At 40.3% G+C, this 13,938-nt stretch overlaps 1 protein-coding gene and 1 long non-coding RNA gene across 4 annotated transcripts in view; one reads left to right on the top strand and one right to left on the bottom strand.

Moving 5' to 3' along the window:
- ARHGAP6 (Rho GTPase activating protein 6) overlaps positions 1–13,938 on the bottom strand; it is a 309,409-nt gene that overhangs the window by 82,232 nt on the left and 213,239 nt on the right. The gene's annotated exons all lie outside the window — the stretch shown is intronic.
- LOC135295232 (uncharacterized) lies at positions 10,227–11,127 on the top strand. Its single transcript, XR_010357265.1, has 3 exons — positions 10,227–10,332; positions 10,408–10,461; positions 11,006–11,127. It is a non-coding gene; the product is annotated as an uncharacterized LOC135295232 (long non-coding RNA).

Below are 13,938 nucleotides of genomic sequence, written 5' to 3'. Positions count from 1 at the left end.
TGTTCTTTTCCATGACAGCCAAATCAGTAAATCTCTGAAAATACAAAGGATATTTCTCCTTTGGCCACTCTGTTGTATTTGACTTGCTGTTGGCAGTCCTTAGCCCTGCAAGAGCTAAGTGCTGCCACAGTGCTGTCTTCATTGCATATTTTAAACCAGATTTGTCAGCTCAGCATATTTTTCTATTTTCACTCCTGCACAATTCTCCTGATTCCAGAACAAAACAAACCAAAAACCCCACGAAGGACTTGTTCTGACAACGGGCTCCCTGATGGCTGCAGTATGCCAGTTACTAAGAGGAAATTCCACTATTTCCAAGCCCCTCTCTCCTGGTTCTTCTGGGACAAGAGAACAGTTTGACACTTTCCTCAACTTTGGAAAAGCAAATATAAAAAAGGAGACCTATAATCTACCAGATTTATTTTCCTACCTTGAGAAGGCTAAGAAGGAGCTTTTGCAGCCTATTTAATCTTTTTCCTTTAGCCCAGAGCAAATTATCTTTCCAAAGGAAAGGAGCTGCTCACCTCACTCTTTGGCAGAAGGTGATCCCATTACTCTTTGAAAAGCAATAGCAGAAGGGATATTCTCATCTCCACAATAAACCACTAACAGGCTCTGTGTAAGTCGTGCAGAGCAGGAAGTTCAGGCTGCATAAGGATTTTTGACAGAGGTTGGTTGTGCCAGCTGAAACAGTACTTGTAATTTTCTGTTCAGTTAATGCTGAGCATTTTACCTCAGCTAATGACTATCCAATCAAACCGCTGTTCAACTCCTTCTCCTACTTAATGCAAAACATTAACATTAGCTCCTAATTAAAGAATTCTCACAGGATATGAAATGTTATGCCATTGAAAATATTTGGATTGTTTTACACTACTATTCCATTTTATTTTTCATTGTGTGAAAAAACATCTGTAATCCACTGTGTCTTACTCAGCATTTCTGCAATGTTCTTCCTTACTCAGACTTTAATATTGTTAATATAAAAACATTGAAAGCTTGAGTAACATAATAAATTTTTTTAATTACTTAAAAAATTAGTGTATTAGCCTAACTTTCATCACCGTGAAAACCACAAATACTTTTGTCCTGAAACTTCACACCAGGACAGCAGAAACACTATGTCTAGTTCACAAAATACATACCTAAACACCTGAGAAGCCAGGAGGTTTATATATAAAAATTGAAATTTTGAGTCCTGAATTATTTCTGGATATTATCAAACCACAGAGTTAAGCTTATTTTCATGACCTGGTATAGCACTACTAGCACAGAACATGACCTAAATTGGCTTATTGTAAGAAAAGCAAAATGCCTTACTTCTCTTCAGCTCCCAGCTGTGACAATGTGAATGATGGATGACCTCAAAGCCTTATTTGCAAAGGCATGAAGTCATTAAGTGCTGGGAAATGGAAAGCCCTTCAGAATGTGATCCAAATGCAGGAATTCACCCATCCACTATTCTCCACTGGGGAGAGCAAGGATGCTTCCTGTAGGGAGATCTGGGTGCTCACTCTCTGGGTAAGGCAAGGGTGACAGTTCTGTGATCACTTAAAACTATGTGCAAATAGATACTAATCCTCTTCCTCCTCCAATACTAAATCTTGAAGCTGTGAAATCTTTTTGTTGGAAACCTATTATTTCTCAAAACTATGAGAACGGGACAAATTCCTGCTGTGGAAATATCAACTCCACCCAGATTCTTAGCTCTGCTCACAGCAGCTCATTGAAGGCATGACCTTCTTAACTTTGATGCACACTTCTGAGCAGAGGTCACTTCAGCCAATACTTTCAGCAAGACAAATGCACCACACCATTATAATAATAAACGCTATGAGAATTTGGCACAAAATGCTATGATCTGTGAACTAAGTTACATTAAGATAGATAAAACAGCCAGGGGAAAGGAGAAAAAAAAAATTAACTCTAGTGAGGGAGTGGTCTTCAAGGCAGCTCTTAAGTAAATATTTTTATCAATTTTTTTAAAAAGTCTTCTGAGAGGTTTCCTAAGAAAAAGATCGCAAACCCAACCCACAAGAAATGTTGAGAGCAAAAACTCAGCACAGCAAGAAGAGATCATGCACAGTTCTCAAATATTTTTGCAGATTCTCCATTTGCTAAAGCTTATTGTTGTTTTTTTAAGGCTATGACTGCTCCCACATTCCTGTCTCAGAATCTACTAAAGCTGTGCTGCTGGCAAGTATTGCTACATTACTTTTAAATGACATTTAGTCCTTTTGCTCTTGGTACTCATGAACAGGGCTTCAAAATTAAAGGGAACTGCCCTCAGAGATTGCAAAAACAGTGGGGACCAAAACAAAAAAAAAGTTCAAACATTTGCATTCTGTCTTAAGATAAATTCCAAAGTCCAATTTTATCACCAGTTTGCTATTCTCATTAAATACTTAATAATAAATGAACAGTTTCCAAATTGACTGCAGAAAATCTGTCCTTGATATCTACAGATTGTTTATTTTAATTCAGATGCTAATATATGACCATTGTTTTCTTCTGATAATGATAAGCAAAGCAGTATGTTCCCCCCTCTTGTTACAGATACTAAAATTTGAGAAAGACAAAGGGATGAATGTTGACCACTTGCCTCCTTGATGCAACATTTGCTACCCTAGTGGGTAAGAGAGTCACATGGTGACTACAACAGCAATTCAGTGTTGTTAAGCTTCACAGTGGATACTCTTCCTACTTTGTGATGCAATATCAACCACATCTATACAGAATTATAAAGCAGAAAAATTATGAAGTTTGCCAAATGAAAGAATAAAGCTGGTCTGTACACAAAGCACTCTGACCGGTTTTTAGCAGACCCCTTGGGAATGAAAGCCTTGTCTGATCAATGAGTGCCACTCCACGAGTGCTGGGCAAGGCACAAGCCCTGGTGCTGAGAGCTGTCGTGGTGCAGGGAAGGACCCCTTCCTTCAGAGCAAGGGTCCCTCTGAACCCCCTGGGCTCCTCCAGACAGGCAGTTCAGCCAGTGGTCAGGGAGGTGGAGGAGAGCCACAGCTCAGCAGCACACACACACAAACACACACACATGTACATACACACAGAGACACATACATACACACACACATATACACAGAGACACACATATACACACACACACATATACACACACACAGGTGCCCTGGAGCTGTAGGGGAGTGTTACCAAACAGACGCCCACCTTCACCTCAGAGGGGGCACATGGCATTTACCAGCCCTGTGCCATCACTGCTTTCAGAAGGCTCCCAAACTCCCCATGAACAGCACACAGGTAAAGTTTAGCCCTGCAAATGCAAACTTGCTCTCCCGATACCTGGAATGGCATGATGTGACAGAATTGGCAGCCATTCCAGGCCAAAGGGCAAGATTTCTTTTCCAAATTCCTGAAAACTTTTTAATCTTTCCATAGAAATGAAGCAGAGATAGCAACACTGTTTTGACTGCAAATGCTTCATGTAAAAATAAGCTCCTAATGACTTCAGACTGAAGGCAAATTTGCCAGTCAGCAAAACATTTAAGTACATGCTTAGTTTGAGAAGTTTTGCTATCTATTGCATGCAATTAATCTCTTGGATTGCAGATGTAGGCTGGGTTTTGTAAGGCTGAGCTATTTTGCACATCATCTCACTCATCCTGCCATCCTTTGACCTAAAGAGGTGCTCACTGTGTTGACTATAGTGAGGTGCAAGAAAATTGCCTTATATGTTTAACTGGCAGATGAGAGAGCTCATGCTTGAAAAATCCTACCCTTAGTGGCAGACCAGTAACTCAGTGAGACAAATTCATCACAGCCACACTCATTATATGAACTCAAAGACTGCCAGCAAGACCCAGGCCAAAAGCTATGTTACTTCAGAGTAATTTCACTTCATAACACCAAGGTAAACAAAATGCATCTTACAGTTTACTTTCCTAGCTACCACCATCCACAACAACTTGGTTTTATCAATTTCAGCTGCAGTGTAAAATACTTTAATCCTTCTGACACACTTTAGAATAGCTGGCAGCAGGAAGACAGTGATTCATTGAGTTACATCAGTCTCAAACAGCTTCCAGTGATATAAAACCAGAGCACAGCGAAGTGAACCTGACTCACTGGATCTTCAGACAGAGACAATCCATTTTAAAATTAGTTTGGAAGACAAAAACACACCAACCATAAGGAATATCCTGGTTATTGTCCTGGTTTATCAGTCCAGAAATTGTTTTCAACATGGAAGTTTACACAATAAATTAAATTCAGTGGTTTTTGTATTTTATGACAAATAAATTTGCCTAAAAATGGGAGATGTTTATACATTTGTATTCAGGCGGCTTCATATTCATAGAAGTCCATTATATCCTTTAAATAAAAGGGGAAAAAAAACCCAAAATCTTATCCACTTTTAAGGAACGGTTTTGTTTTTGTTTGTTTGGTTTTTTTGCCTGTACTTAATCGAAGTTCAGAAGTGTTGAGTATTTGGAAAAGGTTATCTGCATAAGAGAAACTTGATCATTACATTAGGAAAAGAAAACTGCAGATTTTGGAAACTATGATATCTGGGGTTTTTTTCCTGCTTTAGTGTTTTAGCTAGTACAAAAATATTTTCCATTCCTCTAAGACCAGATGGCTTTAAGTTTTAGGCTTGTGGACTGCAATGGCAAAGTCAAAACAGAACTGGAAACACAGGGTTTTCATTCTCATAAAATAGTAACAGTTTAAAAATTTAGTTTCAGTTCATGAGACCCATAACAAAACATTCAAAATGTGTTACAGCAGGAGGCTCTGTTCTCGTGGGGAAAAAGACAAAAAAGAAATTTACCACAATGTTTCATCTGCCTTCTCACCTGGCAAATTCAGAATTTCTCAAACTTTATGTCATTGGCCCGGTACCTCCATCTAGGCAACTCTAAGCCAGAAATTTTTGTCTTCCAGACTCACCTGAAAAGACATTCTAGTAGACCTTGTCAATTTAACATCTGCATCTTTGAATTACCAGAAATTAATCAAACTTTGTAAGTTTTCACACACCAAGTCCTACACTTTTTTTTCATGGAATTATTTTACTTAAATTGTACTGTCTTCTTATAGGGCTGTTCGGCACCAAAGGATACTGAAAACCTTCTCTAGGAAATGATGCTATCCTAGGTGTTACAACTGACTGGGAGCATAGCAGAATGATCAACACAATGCTTGGCTTTGCCATCTGCTCTCAGGCAAGGGAAAATACCAAGCTAACACACCTGAGAATTATCATTGAATCCTTTTCTTCACTGGATGAAGGAATAACTTCCTTGGAAAGTAATAACACCTCTGAAATGCTAGCAGAGCCTGGTGAGACCTGAGGTGACATTTAAATTTATTGTGATTCTCTCTGTACACACAAAATCTCCATCACAGACAGGCTGGCATTCACTGACTGCCTGTGAAGCTGTATATAGAGGCAGATTGCTACAGCACCAGTGCTTACATCTGTTACACAAAAACCCAAATGCAAAACATTTAAAAGTGCTGTGTCAAGACACCTGAAAAATGAAATGCCTCAGTACCCTCATGGGCACATAAATTAGGAGAAAGCAAAAGAAACTTCTTTCCTGCATGCTCCATACCTTGAATTCAAACACAAGGAAAGACAATGTATGAAGCCATATGCTACATGGGACATATGACACCGTACTGTGGAGTTCAGACACTTTCCCCTGAAAACACCTCACAGGGGTAAGCATTTGGCATGCTTCTCTTATCATAGAATTATAAACTGCTTTGGGTTGAAAGGAACCTTAAAGATCATACTTTTCCAATCCATGGGCAGAAATACCTTCTGCTGGACCAGACTGCCACACCCAACCTGGCTGGGAACACTTTCAGGGTTGGGACATCCACAGCTTCTTCACGCCAGCTTCTCTGAGCAAGTGTTTCAGACCCTCACCACCCTTAAAGTAAAGGATTTCTTTCCAATATCTAATTTAAACCTACTCTCAGTTTAAAGCCATTACTCCTTGTCCTGTCACTATTATGCTTCTATCATATCCTCCTGCCAAATGAAGAAGAGAGTATATTAATACAATAATAAGACCCCCATTTTGGAAAATATAATAGTGTTCTTTTGTGGTTCGAAAAGATGCAGACCACCAAATCACAGGAAAGATAAAATGTGGTCCAAGACCTTTAATTATATAATCCAGACAGCAGAACAGGCACTGTCCTCAAGAGTCAACACCTGTCACCAGAGTGTACATGCTAAATTTACAGCAAGAACACAACACAATCCGTGTCCTTCTCAGCTCTGCGTTCATCCAGTGGCTGTGACTCAATAGCTGCTGCCTGCACTGCCAACCACCAGCCACAGATGCAGAGCCTCCCACCTCCCCAGCACAGACTCCCCATGGCCCTCCAGCAGCAGCTGACCTGAACCTCAGGCTGAGTGGTTTCCCCAGCAGCCCAGCCTGCCAAGCCAGCTCAGTCTGCACAGCTGCACATGGGGGAACAACTGAACCGCCTGAGCAGCCTCAGCATCCCAGAAATCCCAGCCAACCCATGTGGCCCCAGCTTGCAGGGGAATCCCACCTGCCCAGGTATCCCATGAACACACCATCCTGTCTGCTCCTGCACATCTGGAGCCACAGTAGTGCACCAAAAAGAAAAAGCAGGAAGCAGCAATAAAAAAGCTTCTTCCTCATTTCCACCCTCCCCTGAGCCAGAGAGTGTGTTAGTTAAATCACTGTATCCATCTCTGTGCAGTCACACTCTTGTCAGGTTGGAATTGGTTTATATCAGTTTAGCTTCTGCCAGACTGGAGCAAAAGATAAATTTTAAACTGATTTTTAATCAAGCCAGATATCTGATCTGACAGTCATCTCTCTCTGTGGAGCTGTGGTATCAATACGGCCTTGAGTCTGTCCTGTCAAAGTTCATTCAGTTACATGGAATTTCAGAATAAGAAAAGTGTATTAACAAACCCTGCAATGCTGTATAAAGGGAAGACTACATTTTTCAGGACCTTGCATCCTACAGGAAAATATAAACATAAGCACCACAGCCTTTGCAACTGATAGAGTTAATAACATGTCCTGTTATGTTTAAAAGAAACCAAGCATGCAGTGTAGTACATGTTCACTAAGTGATTCAGAAGGCATGAAGATTATAGGAGGTTCTTTTAACAGTGCAACAAGCTCACACAATGTTTAGCTCGCCACTTTTTTCCTCATTTCATACTTTAAGCTCACTAATGCTTTTATCCATGAAAAGGCCAAAGAATTTCATTCTTTCAATATCTTTGAACTCATTTCTTATCACTACTAGAAGAGACAAAACACAAACCCCAACAACCATTGCACGAGAACTCTCTGTAAGGCTGGTTTTAATTTCATTTTTTCCTTTTCCTTCAGGATTTCAGGATTAAAGATCAGGAAACCAGAAAAAAAAAAAAAAAAAAAAAAAAAGCTGAAGCATTTCAGGCATTTTCACTTGCTTTCAGAAATCAATCCATCTCCTGTAGTCAGCAGTGCATACCTCCATTAACCCTCTTCCTCAAGGAGCACTCTAGCTAAAAACAAATACAAGTGTTTAAAAAAAAAAGAATACCAACCAACAATTCTTTCAATGAACTTTGGATTTAAAAGGCGAGCTTTGGTACACGTTGTACTAAAAACAGCACAGTGATTGAACTGGATAAATTATCTTGAAAAATGGTCACACTGGGGTTTCAAAACCTACATTATACCACATTATAAAGACTACCCGATAACTTTAACCTGAAAAATTACTTGAAATACAGATATATTACTTAAAATACATACATAATCCACACCGTGTATGCATATTGTGATTGAACTTGACTTTACACAGTGAGACCATGACACTGTTACAAAGTATTCTGCACTTCTTATAAACAGAGAATTAAATCTTCATAGACTATTTCTAGTTTTGTTTTTGCAAATTATACAAGAACACAAGGCCATACTCATTCTCTTACTAAAGAGGAAAGAGAAAAAAACCTTTTTTTACTTAATAAAAAACATATTATTAAAATCAGCAGCTTCCCTAGCTCCATGTCACAAGAGAGCCTTAACCATTTATACTTCTGTAAATAGGCACACTCACACCGGGAGTTATTAACTATAATATCCTTCAATTAAATTTGACAGGCTTATACCATAAAAGTCAGTACAATTCAAGTCACAGTGCCAGTTCACAGGCTGTATCAGCATCCTCAACAGACATATCTAAGGGAAAGGCAGGAGAGAGGTATTTCCTACCAATGCAGTGGGGCTGGCATGCTGGGAGTGGATTTGTGCCACACTTGTCAGAATTCACTTTCCCAAAGAGCCATGAACAATGAAAGAGGCTTCAACCTCTTCAGTAAAAAAGATCTCGTGGAAGCCAGCGCCACACTGCCTGTCAGCCTGCTGTGACAGCAGAAGTGCTGCCAGAGCCCTCCTGGAGAGAGGCAGCAGAGCTGGCAATGGGAAAGCAGAGATTCAGAGATTCAGGCACCAGTGGTGAGCACAGGCTGCTGAGCAATCCCCAGTGTGTCCCAGCAGTGAGCACAGCCTGAGCCCACGGGAGGAACACCCAGGCACAGGCTCCCAGCTTTGCTGCTGCCCACTGCACACCCACACGCCCCCAGATGCCCACTGAGCCTTGCAGAGCCTCTACTTGCAGCCCCTTCAGCATCTCTACACTTACCTTTTGCTGTACTCAACAGGAAAAAAACCACCCAGAAGTGACAGGGCTCACCTGCAGGAGCTGCCTCCGTGTCAAACTTGTGCTGCTGGCAGCAGCATCAGAAGCCACCTACAATTCCTGGCTTTAGGTTCAGGCACCAAACTCTGACCCTCTTCAGCATCACTGACAAAACTGCTCTTCAAGACACAATCTTTTCTGCTCTCATCTCCTTTGTGCATGATAGAACTGCTAAATATTAGTTCTTATTAGCTTAATTGTCAGGGCAGCATCCTCTGAAGCCAAAAGAAAGTCAGATTTCTACCACCAAATCCACTTTTCATCCAAAATATTATGTGTTTTTAGAATGCATGGCCAATTAGGAAAAAAAACTTACTTTTTTTTCGCTGTTACAAAATCCAAATAACTGTAAGACTAACAGCAACCACCTAGAGAGAGAAGGACGGGGAAAAAGTTTCACTTGACTCCAAACCAACCGTTTCCTTTTCTAATTAAAGTAAAACCTAACTTTCACATTGTTCTGCCCATCCACAGAGACTTTTATGCTACATACTGGCAACATCCCCCTGCACGGATGCTTGCTCTAAGAAAGTGTAAATGGTACCAAACACTTCAAAATAACTGTATGGTAACTGTTGTTATTTAAAAAGCAAGTATTTTCTACACTACACTGGACATCTTGCAGAATATCATTATTTTAGATAATTCCTTAGTGTCCAGGAAGCAACACACAGCTCATCTCAAAGTCCTATAGAGCAGAAATATGGACAACTGGAAAGGAGCTATTGCAGCACTGGGGATCATGCACTTCACTTCTTCTCTAACTCCACCATGTGGGATTGTCCCACCACGTAACACAACACAAACAGAAGAGTTTAAATCTCTACTTGCTTCCCTTGAATTGGTCCCATATCTGCCTCTGGATCTCAAAGAGCAGCTTACAGCAATGAATGCTTACACAGAAAACACAGGAGGCACAGTTCACAAGAAGAGAAATGCAGCAGCAACGGGACAAGAAAAATCTCCTTTCCAAAAGAGATTACTCAGATAAAAAATTAAAGAAGGCAAAAATAGAGGAAGACAATTAAAAAAGAAGATATCAGTACTGGTGGGGGGAATTGTAACAATAAGCAGTATTGGACTGACAAAACTAATATTGATTAAAAATTTACTAACCTTATAGCACAAGTAGAAGCAAAAACACTGAATTCAAGTGGAAGATGTTCAGCTTAGTTTGTTGTTAGAGCTGATTTGCAAGTTAAGACTAGACTGATTGCCTTCATTTGTTTCTGAGAACCAAAGTGAGACTTTTAGAGAAATGAGAATCAGGAACTGGTATCAGAAAAAGGAAGATACAAAATGAGTTCATTTGAATAAGACTGGAGAAACCAGAGGCAACAGCTTCTTCATGTAGGCCAGTGGATCTGAACGTAAACCAAAATCTTGCAGATTGACATTTTGATGTCAATCCCTCAGATTGAGGGGTCTCTGCATCTTCTTACTGGCTTACTATGAGCAGCTTCCAAGGTCACAAATGACAACTCAGATCCACAATCTACTGGAAGAACACTGGCACATTAACCATTTGCATATACAAGAAATGCATATCTCTGAGTGCATGCTTTTGAAAACCTGTCTCCTAAGATAGACATTTTGCAAGAGAAGGTCAGCTCTCAGTACCCATGTATGCCCATGTACCACCACCTTGCAATGACTTATAACTGTCATCTATGATTTCAGAAAGGTCCATTTTCATGATTACCCTGACAAGAGACATCAAGTGACAAGAGAATGGTAAGTCCAAACAATCTTTCTTTCACACATAGCTCACTTCTACAAAAATGCTCACTACTTCAATGTCACTTGTTCCAGAATCCCTTCCCCATGGATTTACCACTTCTAAATTTTGAAAACAGCATGACCCAGTTTGCTAATTCATGCCTGACATACAATTATTCTCTTATTTCTTCACATATTAAGCAAGAAAGAACAAAAAGTAAGCTCAACTCACCATGAAGCAATATACCCACTACCTTCACATTCCTCTCTCAGAAAAAAAATAACACACATGGATTTAAGTCCTATTCCCTCACCTTTACCTTTGCTATACAGCCTTTCATATCAGAAGAAAGCATACAGGCATAAAATATTTGCATGGAGCAGCCAAGTTGAGGAAAATCACATGCATCTTGCTGAGCTCCTTTTTCTTCCTACAGATACTGACTTACTGCTGGGAAAAAGGTAACCTCTGTAAATGCACATCATATTTGGCACAGGGCACTGCTGGAACTCAAGGTAGAGATAAACAATGCCTGAAAAAAACTCTCTTTTTCTTTAGCCTCAGCCAACTGCAAGATGTCTAACAGGACAAAAATCCTGTAAGACACCAAAAGGGAAAGGAAGAAAACCAAGAGAGGAAAAATGACAAGGAAAGAGTGGAAGCCTCCAGCAGATTGCAAGGGACATTACATTACCAACCTGCAACCTGAGAGAAAATAAAGGAGTTTCTTAAGATATAGAACCAAACTGGGCTGAGAGTGTGAGATATACTGAATTAGAGACAAGTAAAAAAAGCAGATGAAACTTTGGGGAAAGCAAAGGCACACTGGTGCAAAGAATAAAAAAGAGACAGAGAACTTACAAAAAGAAGATGAAAATCCATGTGAGACCACAAGAAATTAATTTAAATTCATCTAGAAAGCAAAACATCCATGATTTCCCCAAGAGATTAATATCTCTGTCTCTTGATACAAGTTCACATGCAAAGACTATTTATTATTGTTCCCTAAAAATTTCAGCAAAGTATTCTCAAGTCTAAAGCATCCATGGGAAATGTATCTTCATGACAGCTAAAATCAACTGAATTGCAAAGTTTCAAGTATCATAACATGACGAAAAAGTACAGCATCACTTACATTCTACCATCAAAGCCATGCAAAATGACTGAAAAACATGATCTGAAAAACAAGAGAGTTAAGAATTTTTTGGGGCCCCACAGGGATTCCCAGCAACTCAGCTGTTTGTGGAATGCAGCTGCCCTGGGAGGCTTGCTCTCTTCACCAAGCAGGAGCAAAGGGATCCCATCAGATACTAATTGTCCACAGATAATGTTACCAGCAATAAGATAAATTAGAAAATTATCTCCTGAGAGAAGTATTAGGCCATTAACTTAAATTAGTCTGCATGTTATCATATGTTAAAGAGTGGAAAATTTCCACAGAACTTAAAAACTTAGTGCTTGAAGTCAATTTAGATGCCTGTAATCTGATTAGGTCCTTGATTAATTAAGAGAAAAGGATGATTTTGAAGGCCTCTCAGGTAGAAATCACTCCCCTGCAGTTGAGAAAGAGAGCAGCCCACAGTCAGAGGAAGCACTTACATGCCCAGCTGGAACATACTGCTTTGAAAGAGGCAATTAATAGAGATGACCTTGACTGCAAGGTCAGCCACTCTTGGTTCCTCCCATCCCTTCCCAACCACATGGGCAGCCCAGAAGACAGCAATTGTCCATCCAAGTGCAGTATCTCTATGAGGAGAAGCATTGGTAAGATCAGGAACATGGAGATTTCTAGACACAGGCTCTTCTTTCACATGAGTTAGTGTTTAGATTTTGTGTCTATGCTAGGAGTGTTATTTTAGACCCAAGTGAGTTCCTCCTTAAGTTAATGGTTACACACACACTGGTAACTCCAAAAAGCATGCCTGCTATTATTATCAGATCATATTTTTTTCTCCCATCTAGCTGTGCAAAGCATGAACTTAGATCAAGTTAAGCATGGCATCAAGGAAAACAGTTCAAACAGTAAAGACTAAATGGAGGGGGCAAAAGAGATCAGCAATAGGAAGAGCAAGGTTAAGGAAGGAACAGGAAATTCACACCTCAAGGTGGAATTCCTTCAGCCCTGCTGAATATCAAGAGGTGTGGATCAAACTCCCCTTGATCATACTTTGTAGAGACAGGTAAGGTAATTATTTCTTTCCTGAGCAGCCCAGGATGCATCCAGATACTTAAATAGTCTCTTCCTTCATCCTCTTCCACAGATGCTTGGGCAGTATAAAACTGGTGGCAATCAAGTGAATCCTCTCCTATAAAATAAGAGAGGAGCCTTCCAGAAAAGAACCAGGGCAGGAAGAAAAGTCACATTACTACCTACAAACAGAGGAAGGCAGGCAAATTAATAATTTCATTCCTCCTCAGCACAGGGCAAGATGTGGCTAATAAGATTCCTGCTGAATTATCAAATTTTTCCTCTTCAAAACTGTAACAAATATGTTATGTGCCTCACTGAGCTCTCCTTCACCAGAATATGGATAAATCATCTCAGTAAAGTTTCTGCCTTGATGTAATATGCTAATCTGTGATGATTAGAGAAATGTACATATTGCTGTCATCTTCCAAGCACTGCACAAACAATAACTAGCTGATCAATGAACGCTGCACTGGGAACTGTTAACACAGGATTAATGTGTTTGCAAGTATGTATGTGGCTAATGTTTATGGTCAGCATTTAATTTATGTGCTCCATTTCACCTTCCAAGAAAGGTCACTCCCTTAAGGCAGGTCATCCGTCTGCCTGCAAGGGAAGGGTGAGAACCAGGAAGCAGTGGCTGACTCAGTGCCAGACCCCGCCTGACAGTGGAAAAAGCAGCTTCAGAAAAGCCCTGGAATGGTCCCAAAACCTCCCCGCCTCCCAAGCCAAGTGAAGAGAGGGAGAGAAAACTTTACAACTTAGGCAGGGTAAGGCCGGAGGTGGCTGACATTTCAAACAATAGCATACTAAACTGGAAAAGTAAACCTTGGGACACAAAGCAGGTCTGAAACAACTCTGTGATACAGCACCTTGCAAGCACCAGAGGAAGAGTGGATATGGGCAGGAGAGCACCCAAGTGTTTCCTTCTCAAGCCATTCATCACCCCACGTGTTCAGCTTGTCAGAGCCAAAGAAACCTGGCACCACCTCTGCCAATATGCCAGATTTGTTATCATTTTGAGAACCTGATAATATCCCAAATAAAATCCCAAAAGGTAAAAGATGCAGTTAATGCAGCACTATCTCTCTATGGGTAAACAGCTCCCGTCATTACATTCCTGTGAGCACATCTACAGCCTGAGGGGGACAATCTGTGAGTGACCAGTCTTAAACCACAATAAAACCACATTAATAAATCTCTAGATTGACTACATGCACAGCAAATCAAAATTTTTCATTGTAATCCCATTAACTGAGAGCGCTCCAGTTTAGCTTTTCCCAACCTGCCACTGTCATCTCCC

The sequence above is a fragment of the Passer domesticus genome, chromosome 2, assembly GCF_036417665.1.
Source record: "Passer domesticus isolate bPasDom1 chromosome 2, bPasDom1.hap1, whole genome shotgun sequence".
In the NCBI taxonomy this organism is placed as follows: Eukaryota; Metazoa; Chordata; class Aves; order Passeriformes; family Passeridae; genus Passer; species Passer domesticus.
This window is presented reverse-complemented; position numbering and strand designations above follow the sequence as displayed.